This window comes from Moschus berezovskii, chromosome 1 (assembly GCF_049115385.1).
Source record: "Moschus berezovskii isolate FMDL1 chromosome 1, NW_MosBer_1.0, whole genome shotgun sequence".
Classification (NCBI taxonomy): Eukaryota; Metazoa; Chordata; class Mammalia; order Artiodactyla; family Moschidae; genus Moschus; species Moschus berezovskii.
In genome coordinates this window covers 97,075,629-97,088,738 of record NC_142460.1, presented here as the reverse complement: position 1 = coordinate 97,088,738, position 13,110 = coordinate 97,075,629, and the positions used below count along the sequence as shown (strand labels likewise).

The 13,110-nt window shown below is 38.3% G+C and overlaps 1 protein-coding gene across 4 annotated transcripts in view; it reads right to left on the bottom strand.

Annotated features, from left to right (window-relative positions):
• FGF12 (fibroblast growth factor 12) overlaps window positions 1-13,110 on the bottom strand; it is a 638,357-nt gene that overhangs the window by 15,956 nt on the left and 609,291 nt on the right. The window lies entirely within an intron of this gene.

Here is a 13,110-nt window from a genome sequence, read left to right as displayed (position 1 = left end):
GAAAACCTTTAAGAAACATTTCCAGGTTACCATCTAGATGCTGATCTTCAAGAGTTACACAAATTCTACAGCTCCAAACTGTGCTTCTCAAATTCTCCTGTCCCATGTAAGTCAAGGTTTTTCATCCCAATAATTGATTCTTGATTTTAATTTGCAGTAGTTCAAAGGACTTTTCCATCACTTTTTATTACAATAAGATATTATTTCATTAGAAAACATATTTATTAGTATCAGTTCAGTTCAGTTCAGTCGCTCAATCGTGTCCGACTCTTTGCGACCCCATGAATCAGCACGCCAGGCCTCCCTGTCCATCACTAACTCCCAGCGTTCACTCTAGGCCTTAGAATTTTTAAAAATCTATCTGACCTTTAATATTTTCTTCCAAAGTGCTCGGCTTTATATATTCTATCCACTACAGCTATGAGAACAAAGTTTGATATTTCAGTTATTTTGATGAGGAGTAATTTCTAAATTGAGAATAAAATGAATAAAACTTACTATCTTTCTTGTCCTCCCAGCTCCGCAAATCTGTTTCACAGAAACTCAGACTCAGTGCTACCTTATATTTAACAACTGGAAACAAATTCTCTATGGGCAACTTGGGATGTTACTATCTAATCATGTATCATTCAGAACCCTATGGGCTTCATTTGTGATACAGGCTTTATTTTTCGTGGGTATGATTTAATGGCCACCTGTTGGTACATAACTGATTTCTTTGGTGTTACTTCCCAATTTAACTTCATACTATTTTTACAAATTTCAATATCAAATTTCAAAAATGTTTAGTGTCCTAATAACATAATACCTGCCTGACTCACAATGTTACTTCTCCGTCACATGGCTTTTCTGGGTTGTCTTGATCATATTTCTTGTTCTCTTTCAAGTATGATAAAATACACTTGCTCTGTTTTCACCCCACTGAATGTTTATGAGATAAGTATTATGGTTCCTCTAACACATGTGATATCATAATGTTGTTGCTTCTGTTTTAGTTGCTAAGCCATATCCAATTCTTTGTGACCCCATGGACTGTAGCCCACCAGGCTCTTCTGTTCATGGAATTTCCCAGGTAAGAATACTGGAGTGGGTTGACATTTCCTTCTCCAGGTGATCTTCCTGACCCAGGGATTGAACCCACATCTCCTGAATTGGCAGGCAGATTTACTGCTCAGCCACCAGGGAAGCCCTAGTTTTGGATAAATGGGAAAAGGAGAGAATGCTTTGAAAAGGGAAGTATTTCTGTATGGCTCTTTAGAACTCTCTCTTCAAATCAGTTTTCTATTTTTCCTCTTTTCTCATATATGTTTAAGTTTATTCTTCTTTCCCTTCTCCCTCCCCCACCCCTGCTCTTCCTTCTCCTCTTCTGAATGTTTTGTTTTATTCATGTTTTGACTTTTATTGATTTATAGTACATCGAAGCAGAGGGGTTTATCCCAGGTTTCAGAATAAAAATGCGGCAGAGATTTCATGAGAGAATACTCTTCCTTATTTGCAGACACAGGGACAAGTTAGGGTTTCTAATAACATAATTCATGTTACATATTGTTTTAAGATATGACATCCACTAGGAATCCAGAGTCGGACACGACTGAAGTGACCTAGCAGCAGCAGCAGCAGCAGGAATCCTTAGTTCACCCCTTCAATATGAAGAGGACACACTTGCATGATTGACACTCATAACTAAGTGACTTGGTGTAGTGAAGGCTGTCATTTTCACAGCTTCCTGAGAGATCGTGGCCATACTTCTATAGAAAGTCCTGCAGTCTTGTTATAAATTTAAATTCTACACTTGGTCATAACAAGACCATAAGCTACCAACCTTATGGTAACATATGGTATTTGTTCTATTTAAATTTTGCTTTATTTTTAAATGCAAAATTGTGCCATTAGAAAAGAAAAAGACCAAACATATATCACTTCATCTTCTCTTTGTAAGGTTAGGTACGGGTCTTTCCAGGATTGACTTTCCACTTAGTAGTTTTCTATTATATTCTTTCACTTGTACCTCTGCTGTAAATGCAGTTATCAGAATCAGCAGGTGTCCCTTGCCATTATAATAGCTCAGATTCCCTGTTTGAAACATTTAACATTCAATAGTCAGTTTTATCAGAGAAGGCAATGTCAAGCTACTCCAGTACTCTTGCCTAGAAAATCCCATGGATGGAGGAGCCTGGTAGGTTGTAGCCCATGGGTCGCTACAAGTCAGACATGACTGAGCGACTTCACTTTCACTTTCACACATTGGAGAAGGAAATGGCAACCCACTCCAGTGTTCTTGCCTGGAGAATCCCAGGGACGGGGGAGCCTGGTGGGCTGCTGTCTACGGGGTCGCACAGAGTCGGACACGACTGAAGTGACTTAGCAGCAGCAGCAGCAGTGAGTTTTATTTTAGTTATCATACATTTCTCTTGAAAAACAAACTAAAATAATGTCTTTCTTAAAAGTGAAATCCCAGAGGTTGCTGTTATTTATAAATAAAACTATAATAAGCCAGGTTCCAGGTACCATCCAAGGGGTATTCCTCTAGTAAACTGCTGTCTTCTTAACCATTTGTTGTTTTAGTCAGTAAGTCATGTCTGACTCTTTGTGACCATAGGGACTGTGGCCCGCCAGCCTCTTCTTGCCCATGGGATTTCCCAGGCAAGAATACTGGAGTGGGTTGACATTTCCTCCTCCAAGTGATCTTCCTGACCCAGGGGTAGAACCTGCAGCTCCGTGTCTTCTGCATTGGCAGGGGGATTCTTTACTGCTGAGTCTTAGCTAATATTAATTGAGCACTTACTCGGTATCTGCACTTTACATACAGTAAGATTATTTTAAATGACCTTAACAGACAGTTTAGTGGATCCCTTTCTCAGTTAAGGCAACTGAAGAGCAGATAAAGTCATTCACTGACATAAACAGAATCAGCTTCAAATTCATGTGTGATTAGCCCCAGAGTTCCTGCTCTAAGTTTAGAGTCAAATAGCTTAATGAGTTCGGAGAAAAAAACTTAGTTGCTTGGTCACAGTCAATATCTTGATCCCAGGGAATTCTCTGGTGGTCCAATGGCTAAGACTCTGTGCTTCCAGTGTAGGGGGCTGGGGTTTGATCCCTGGTCAGGGAACTAGATCCTGCATGTAACTTAAAAGTCACATGTGCTACAACTAAAGATCCCACATGCCGCAACTAACACCCGTGTAGCCAAATAAATAAATATTAAAAAAAAATATTGACCCCCAAACCTGATGGGGGTGCTCAGTACTTCGTGGAATCCTCCTCCATTTCTCTATCCAATTCCCTCTCCCGGTCTTCCTAAGTGACTATTCCGTATCTCTCCTTCCTCTTCAAACTCTGAAAACTGCCCCATACCCTCCTTAGACTCAGGAAATAGACTTGCCTTCTTTCCTTTTCTTTTCTCTTTTTCTCCCTCTCCATTTACCTTTCCCTCTTTCCTTCCCTTTTGTCAGTAACCACACTCTGAATTCACTTAGAAAATAAATGCAGAAGAGAAAGCATTCATATTTCCACCACAAAAGTTATACCAACCTGCACATATCTGCTTGTGCATATCCTGGCTTTCTGCTTGTTAAAAATGCTTGAGCTGTTCCTGTTTCTATTTAAATCCAGTCCTAACTTTGCCACTTGTGTACCTGATCCCATCCCCTCTGGTCAGGATTACTCAGTGACCCTCTCTCCTATAATACCAATTTCCCCTTCTCCCACATCAGTCCATAAATATGCTAAACAGCTTTAAGCAAATAAACCAACACATAGCCACCATGTTTCTCTCCACCTTGTGCTCCATTTCTCTATTTTCCTTTTATAACAAGACTCCTCAGAAGTGTCATTTAATATTACTTTCTTCTTTCCTTTAACTCTTGTTATAACTTCTATCAACCCCAATTAGACATTCCCACAACTCCTCTGAAATCAATCCTGTCAAGTTACTATTGAATATACGGTCAGTCCTCATTCAACAGCTTGCTGGATGCTCTACCAGTATTTGGAAGAGATGACAACTTTAATCTCGACTTCCCTAGTGACTCAGTTTTGCCTCTTTCTAGCTATATGGACCTGGAGAAGGAAATGGCACCCCACTCCAGTACTCTTGCCTGGAAAATCCCATGGACAGAGGAGCCTGGTGGGCTGCAGTCCACGGGGTCACTAGGAGTCAGACACGACTGAGCGACTTCACTTTCACTTTTCACTTTCATGCATTGGAGAAGGAAATGGCACCCCACTCCAGTACTCTTGTCTGGAAAATCCCATGGATGGAGGAGCCTGGTGGGCTGCAGTCCGTGGGGTTGCTAAGAGTCGGACGTGCCAGAGCGACTTCACTTTTCACTTTCATGCACTGGAGAAGGAAATGGCAACCCACTCCAGTGTTCTTGCCTGGAGAATCCCAGGGACGGGGGAGCCTGGTGGGCACAACTGAAGCGACTTAGCAGCAGCAGCAGCCGCAGCTATATGGACCTGGGTGAGCTATGTAATCGCTCTTAAATTCAGTTTCTTTGTGTTTAAAATTGGGATAATATTCTTAATCTGTATCCTCCCAAAGTGTCACTGACTATCAAATGATACTCCTGTTAGGGAGGAAAGTTGAAAATAACAATAATTCTTTCAAATATTTTGACTGTGTACTTAGCAAATAGTAAATTTCTACACAGTATATAGTGCAACTGCTACTGATTATTACTTTTATATTACTGCTGGATTCTTATAAATCATTAAAAAGTTGAAAGTTTTGATAATTATGGAAGAACTAGGTATAAATCCTCAAGAGTCAGCATTTCTCTGGACTGAAGAGTTATAAACTTGAGAGGAAGGCAACTGTAATTATTGCTAACGGATTCTGTTTTCCAAATGGAGGCAATATAATTCTAGTTTCTAATAAAACTCATAAATGACACTTGATAAAGAACCCCCATGTTATATCAGTTTCCATCAAAGAGGAATGAAATATGACTAATCTTTTTATTACTACCAATTTAATCAAATTTTCCTTGGTGCTCTGTAATTTCCAAGAAGTGGAAAGGTTAGATTGCTCTGTTAGTTAATGTACCATTAAAGAAACTTAATTGTCTTAATAGCAGATCATGGAAGAGTGTGGGCAATTAACAGGAAGCAATTTCACACCTTAATTAATGTCACATAGAATCCCTTTGGAACTGTAGAAGAACTTTAAGTGCTGGTTCAGAAGCAATGCATTGCCAAAGGGATGCACCCAGTGTGCTGTAAATATTTATTATAAAGAGTTAGGAGACATCATGAACAAAAAGATCTGTACCTTCATTAGAAAGAGATCAGACACAGTATTTGTGTGCATGAGAGAGAGAGAGAGATGGAAGAAGAATGTGTCACGGAGAGTAGGAGGGCTTTATTGAAGATTAAATTCAAAGCCAGAAAAAAAGCTGCTTTGAATGAGTTACACTGGTTTGGGGGAATAAGTTGTCACAGGCTGGCAGAGATCCCACACTCAAAAGATGGAGAGAGAGAGAGAGGCTGCTATTATATTTTCTGTAATGAAAACAATCAGAAACATAAAAGGCACGTTTTTACTACATCTCTGTTTTTTGTCTTTTAGTATTGTTGGGTCCAAAAGACGATTTTGGAAAAAACAAGCCATCTAGTTTTCTTTCAAGTTAACTGAAATAAAAACATCAAATAATTTGCCATTAGTTATCTTCTCGATAGTAGCTTTACAAAATCATGACTCCTGATTTATTCACTTCTTTGGTGTCTTAGTACATAGTTTTTGAATAGATTATTTTCACTCAAAATTCAATTTTCATTGTCTCTAATACTTTGTTCAATACCATGCCTGACAGCCTTTCTCCAGGACCTAACACAGTAACACAGTGTCCAGTTTCCAAGGGAAAATGGAAAAGGCACTTTGCATTGATTTGACAGATTTGAGAAATCCAACCTTCTTGCAGTGTCTAATCTTCATATTATATTGGTGAAATAGATGGAATTTATAATCAACCGCATTTCCAGAGAGAACTTGCTGCTGCTGCGTTTGAAGTAATATATTATTTTCTCAAAATTACTTAGTAAATCATTGGTAAGATTTTTTAAAGACATTTATCTGGATTTATTAGTGGCAGAGTCTATTTTCTTCTAATATTTAAATCTTTTCTTTTTTATTTATTTTAATTGGAAACTAATTACAGTATTGTATCGGTTTTGTCATACACTGACATGAATCAGCCATGGGTGTATATGTGTTCCCCATCCTGAACCCCCTACCCACTCCCCTCCCCACCCCATCCCTCTGGGTCATCCCAGTGCTCTGGCCCTGAGCACCCTGTCTCATGCAACGAACCTGGACTGGCGATCTGTTTCACACATGATAATACAAATGTTTCAATGCTATTCTCTCAAATCATCCCACCCTTGTCTTCTCCCAGAGAGTCCAAAAGACTGTTCTATACATCTGTGTCTCTTTTGCTGTCTCGCATACAGGGTTATCATTACCATCTTTCTAAATTCCATATATATGTGGTAGTATACTGTATTGGTGTTTTTCTTTCTGGCTTACTTCACTCTGTATAATAGGCTCCAGTTTCACCCACCTCATTAGAACTGATTCAAAAGTATTCTTTTTAATTGCTGAGTAATATTCCATTATGTATATGTACTACAGCTTTCTTATCCATTCGTCTGCAGATGGACATCTAGGTTGCTTCCATGTCCTGGCTATTATAAACAGTGCTGCAATGAACATTGGGGTACACGTGTCTCTTTCAATTCTGGTTTCCTCCATATGCATGCCCAGCAGTGGGATTGCTGGGTCATATGGCAGTTCTATTTCCTCTATTTCCAATTTTTTAAGGAATCTCCACACTGTTCTCCATAGTGGCTGTACTAGTTTGCATTCCCACCAACAGTGTAAGAGGGTTCCCTTTTCTCCATACCCTCTCCAGCATTTACTGCTTGTAGACTTTTGGATAGCAGCCATTCTGACCGGTGTGAAATGGTACCTCATTGTGGTTTTGATTTGCATTTCTCTGATAATTAATGATGTTGAGCACCTTTTCATGTGTTTGTTAGCCATCTGTATGTCTTCTTTGGAGAAATGTCTGTTTAGTTCTTTGGCCCATTTTTTTGACTGGGTTATTTTTCTGGAATTGAGCTGCAGGAGTTGCTTGTATATTTTTGAGATTAATTCTTTGTCAGTTGCTTCATTTGGTATTATTTTCTCCCATTCTGAAGGCTGTCTTTTCACCTTGCTTATAGTTTCCCTCATTGTGCAAAAGCCTTTAAGTTTAATTAGGTCCTATTTGTTTATTTTTGCTTTTATTTCCATTACTCTGGGAGGTGGGTCATAGGAGATCCTGCTGTGATTTATGTCGGAGAGAGTTTTGCCTATGTTTTCCTCTAGGAGTTTTATAGTTTCTGGTCTTACCTTTAGATCTTTAAACCATTCTGAGTTTATTTTTATGTATGCTGTTAGAAAGTGTTCTAGTTTCATTCCTTTACAAGTGGTTGACCAGTTTTCCCAGCACCACTTGTTAAAGAGACTGTCTTTTCTCCATTGTATATTCTTGCCTCCTTTGTAAAAGATAAGGTGTCCATAGATGCTTGGATTTATCTCTGGGGTTTCTATTTTGTTCCATTGATCTATACTCCTGTCTTTGCACCAGTACCATACTGTTTTGATGACTGTAGCTTTTTAGTATAGCCTAAAAGCTGACTCACTGGAAAAGACTCTGATGCTAGGAAAGGTTGGGGGCGGGAGGAGAAAGGGACGACAGAGAATGAGATGGCTGGATGGCATCACCAACTCTGTGGACATGAGTTTGAGTGAACTCCGGGAGTTGGTGATGGACAGGGAGGCCTGGCGTGCTGTGATTCATGGGGTCACAGAGAGTCGGACACGATTGAGCAACTGAACTGAACTGAACTGAAAGTCTAATCGATTACTATCAAGTTAATTTCTTAGTGATTAATTTGGCATAATATTTGGTATTACCTCTATTAAGTCCATTTAGTAATTTAACCTAGCACTAATGTAGAACCATCCTATAGCAGTAGGAAAGCTAAACATGTAAAATGATTAATACATTTAATTCCAAGATGTCAGAATGAGAATTTACTCTATATTAGATTTGTTGTTGTTGTTTAGTTTCTAAGTTGTGTCCAACTCTTTGTGATTCCACTATCTCAAAGAATTTGCTCAAATTGAGTTGGTGATGCCATCCAACCATCTCATCTTCTGCCACCCCCTTCTCCTTTTTCCTTCAATCTTTCCCAGCATCATGGTCTTTCTTCGCATCAGGTGCCCAAAGTATTGGAGCTTCAGCTTCAGCATCAGTCCTCCCAATGAATATTCAGGGTTGATTTCCCTTAAGATTTACTGGTTTGATCTCCTTGTAGTTCAAAGGACTCTCAAGAGTCTTCTCTAGCACTACAATTTGAAAACATCAATTTTTTTGGCACTCAGCCTTCTTTACAGTCAAACTCTCACATCCATACATGACTACTGGAAAAACCATAGCTTTGACTATACAGACCTTTGTTGGCAAAGTGATGTCTCTGCTTTTTAATTAGCTGTCTAGGTTTGTCATAGCCTTCCTTTCAAGGAGCAAACATCTTTTAACTTCATGGCTGCAGTCACTATCCACAGTTATTTTGGTGCCTAAGAAAATAAAATCTGTCACTGCTTCCACTTTCTCCCATTTGCTATGAAGTGATGGGACCAGATGCCATATTAGAGTAGACTTTTAAAATATATAGATCATAATAATCTGAATATATTTAAATAATTCCTATGGCCAGATAGGATCAAAATGAGCATAGAAACACCAAGGTCAGTTGAGAACACCAAATCTCAAACCTACTTGCCATCAAAATTACTTAGACAATAAAATCTGAATACTTGGGAGATCTGACCTAAGAATTGGTAGCTTTTAAAACCACTCCAGATATTTCTGATACTAATGCTTAGGAAACTATGATCTACATTATACTGCTGAAACTTTATTCAGATTCCATTAGTTTAAAGCAATGATTCTAACAGGTAGAATGGATAACTGACCTAAAGGTGTGTGAGTAAAGGTATGTACCTGTTGTGTTAGTCTTATCTCCCCACTAGAAAATAAATGGTAGAAACTGGTAAATGTTCTTTTAGTTCAAATTTAGTATTTCTGTAGCAGTGGCTTTTAACTGCTATTTACTAATTTCACTTTAGAAATATACTTCTCACTCAAGGATTAAGTTCTTGAACCTGAACTCTTGGAAAGCACTCACATTCTTTTCAGGAGCAGGAAATTTGATTCTGAATATCCAACCACCTGCAGGAGCTGAGCAATGAGCTCTTTGAAGGAGGAGGGAGGAGGAAAGGAGGAGATTGTCTCTAGTTCTTTGTCAGAGAGTATTTGGCTTCTATATTTGAAGCTAAAGGGGGAGGTCACCATCAAGACAATTTAAATCTGGGGATGCTACTTATCTGTGGTGTGAACAATGCTTTGAAAGGGCAAAACTAGGAATGGTGAAGCCTGCGCTGTTGTCTAAAATTCCAGGGGAGGGTAAGTACGGGTTGATGTGCAATGTACATGGTAATGGGTTTAAATATCAAGTCTGTCCATCTGTCTGAATAGATGCCCTTGCAACCCCTTATTAACACTGCCTATCTTCTAAACACAGGATGGAAGGTGAAGCTGTGAAGGGAAAGGGGCTGGTCCCTAACAATTGCAGAGCCATAGAACCAGTCCTGGACAGCAGGTTTGTATATTTGGCTTGTGAGACAATAACACTTTAATTAAGCTGCTCTGAACATGGGTTTTGTGTTCTAAACAACTGAATCTAATTCTAACATTTACAAGAAGGAATGTTTGGTTGTCTTTTCCACATTTGTACTGAAATGCAGCAAATGTGAAGGATTAAGGCAGCTCTCAAACTCAGAACATGGTAGTAGTGTACATTGCTGTTAGAAATTTGTACATGGTCATTCATACCCAAGAAAAGGCTTCTCTAGCTACAGTGCAGACACAAGTCATGATTAGGAGGGTTTGTTACAGGTATTTCATTTTTGGGGGGACAGGGTATGAAATGCATTATTTATAAAAGGAATAAATAAAACACATGGACTTTTTTGCGTTTATGCTTTCATGAATTTTCCAAAATTGTTAATGAGCATGCACTACTTTTATTACAACAAAAAATCAACTTAAATGTACAAATAAAAATGGTTCAATAGTTTTAATAGTTTACTCATACTGCACCTGGAGTGGTTTTGTCTGCCTAATCCCTACCTCCTATCTCAAATGTTCTGAACCTGTCCTAGCCCTGAAGATGTATTAAAATAACAACTTTCCAATGTCTTCCCATTGGTGGAAGTGCTGCCTCTTTCTATAAATCTCAATATCATTTCTGGCAACATGTAATACATCACTTTTTATATTCAATTACTGTCATTAGTAAACATACTTCGTATCTCCAAAAATATGAAAAAGTTCTCTGGAGCATATAGTTCTTCCTTGTCTTTGTATTTATCTATGCATTCACCTGTTCATTCACTTGTTCACTTATTCAATTGACTAATTATTGAATATCTCTCTACAACATGTCAGATATTGTACAAGATACAAGGAGATATGAGAAAAATTAAACGTCTGTACAGCAATTGTGGAAAACAGTATGGAGGTTCCTTAAAAAGCTAAAAATAGAACTGCCATTATTGTCGTTGTTCAGTCACTAAGCCATGTCCAACTCTGCAACCCCACAGACTGAAGCACATCAGGCTTCCCTGTCCTTACTAGCTCCTGGAGTTTGCTCAGATTCATTTCCACTGAGTCAGTGATACTATTTAACCATCTCATGCTCTGCTGCTCCCTTCTGCTTTTGCCTTCAGTCTTTCCCAGCGTCAGGGTCTTTTCCAGTGAACCAGCTCTTCCCATCAGGGGGCCAAAGGACAGGAGCTTCAGCTTTAGCATCAGTCCTTCCAATGAATATTCAGGGTTGACTCCTTTAGGGTTGGCTGGTTTGATCTCCAAGGGACTCTCAAGAGTCTTCTCCAACACTACAGTTCGAAAGCATCAGTTCTTCCGTGCTTAGCCTTCTTTATGGTCCAACTCTCATATCCATACATGACTACTGGAAAAACCATAACTTTGACTATATGGACCTTTGTCAGCAAAGTGATGTCTTTGTTTTTTAATATGCTGTCTAGATTTGTCATAACTTTCCTTCCCAGGAGCAAGCCATATGACCCAGCAATCCCACTACTGGGCATATACCCTAGGAAAACCACAATTCAAAATGATGCATGTACCCCATTGTTCACTATGTCACGATTAACAATAGTCAAGACATGAAAACAATCTAAAGGCCCAACAATAGATGAATGGATAAAGATGTGGTACATATATACAATGGAATATTACTCATCCATAAAAAGGGAACAGAATTGCATCATTTGTAGAGATGGAGATGGACCTAGAGTTTGTCCTGCAGAGTGAAGTCAGAAAGAGAAAAACAAATATTGTATATTAATGCATATATGTGGAATCTAGAACAATGGTTCAGATGAACCCATTTTCAGGAATAGAGATGCAGATGTAGAGAATGGACATGTAGACACAGGAGGAGAAGGGGAAGGGACAAATTGGGAAGTTAGGATTGACATATATACACTACTATGTGTTAAAATAGAGAGCTAGTGGGAGCTGCTATATAGCAAAGGGAGTTCAACTCCATGTTCTGTGATGACCTGGAAGGCTGAGATGGGGGTGGGTATAGAAGGGAGTTGCAAGAGGGAACTGATTCACTTCCTTGTACAGCAGAAACTAACACAACATTGTAAAGCAACTGTACTTTAATAAAGAAAAAGAAATAAAATGTAAACAAAGTAATCTAATCATGGATAAGAAGAGACAGAGACAGATTTAATACAGTGTGATAATTTCTAGCAGAGAGAACAAGATACAATAATAAGGTAACAGAGTGTTTAATTCTACTTGAAGGAAGTCAGGGAGGCCCTCATAGAAGTACTGACTCCTTGAATTAATTTTTTACAAGGACTGACAGGCATCTCCTAGGCACAAGAATAGAATTTTGTGAGAGAGAAGGGCAAAATACCTACATAAGGCCCAAAATAGTAAAAACATATTATAAACATAAAAAAAAGTGTAGAACAGAAGAAAGTTCTGTTTTGTGTGGTTAAAAGCACAGTGTGTGATGGGAGGTTTGAGAGGGTCTAGAAGCTTTGAATGTCACATTTCCCCCCAGTGCTTTGAACATAGTATTGATTTACCAAATGTTTGCTGACAGTTACAGTCCTTTGGGATCTATAGCAGGCACTGTGTCCCTACACTGTCCCTTCTAGATATGGGACAGCAAGCCTGGATAAATCACAGAATAGCAATGCATTATTTGCTATTTGCTAACAAATCACAAAATAGCAATTTTCTCATTTCTTCAGACAAGGAAGATGAACTAATGTTTTAAGTGATTATAATGTGACTTCTAGAGAAGAGTGTGTGTTGGTAAATGTTTAGACTACTGCCTCTTTAGTCTATATTAAAAATCTTGACTGAATATAGTACATGTGCGGTTACCCCAATAGTATGTGTTTGTCCTTCTTAGAGAACAAGTTGCCAAAATTGGGTTTCCTCAGCATTAAATTATTTAGTCCACTCATCAACTGAAATAGATAAGCACCATATTAATGATCAAGGTAGGGGAAGGCATAGGCTCAGTGGGGAAAGATAAAATTTAAAAACTATAATATTTATTATCACAGTAAACAGAATATTTTCTTTCTTTAAAAAATACAAAGAAAACTGAATAAATCAGATCGTGAAATTTGTTCACAATAATGTAGCAATTAGAATACAAATATATTTCTAAAAGCCTTGACAAAACTTTAAAGCACTATAATAGTATTATTGGTTTTTCAAGAGTGTAGCATGAGAAATTAAATCACTGAGTTCATTAAAGAAAGAAATTATATTCCAAATGGTCACTGCTACTATTTTTCTACTTTCAAGAAATTCTAGCCTCTATATTCAAGCACTTTTTTTCTAAGTGTCAAGTATTTGTAACAGATTTTTCTGATAGGAAGTAGTACTATTGTATTTTCTGAATCTTTGTTCTGATCTGCTGCATTAAAAGCAATCTCCC